Source organism: Penaeus monodon, chromosome 32 (assembly GCF_015228065.2).
Source record: "Penaeus monodon isolate SGIC_2016 chromosome 32, NSTDA_Pmon_1, whole genome shotgun sequence".
Lineage (NCBI taxonomy): Eukaryota > Metazoa > Arthropoda > Malacostraca > Decapoda > Penaeidae > Penaeus > Penaeus monodon.
In genome coordinates, this window is record NC_051417.1 from 32,079,040 (window position 1) to 32,079,290 (window position 251).

General features: G+C 33.5%; 1 protein-coding gene across 2 annotated transcripts in view; it reads left to right on the top strand.

Annotated features, from left to right (window-relative positions):
- Window positions 1-251, top strand: part of LOC119593818 (protein white-like) — a gene marked incomplete in the record, with an annotated part of 20,205 nt that overhangs the window by 15,483 nt on the left and 4,471 nt on the right.

Genomic DNA, 251 nt, shown 5'->3' on the forward strand with positions numbered 1-251 from the left:
GCCCTGAGAGTCGCTGGTTCTTTGAAATAAATAAAAGAATCCGCAGCTGTGCAATTAATATGCAATTAAAAGTTAATGTTTCATTAACGCTTGCTTTCTTCTCTGTCTCAGATTAATTGAATATCACTTTGTTAGTAATTGAAACCATTATAAATAGAATAACGATAAGCTCATGAGCATCTGCAAGTATAACTAACATCAAAATGCTTGGATCTATTAATGCATGTCCACACATTTAGGTTCGTTAGTCC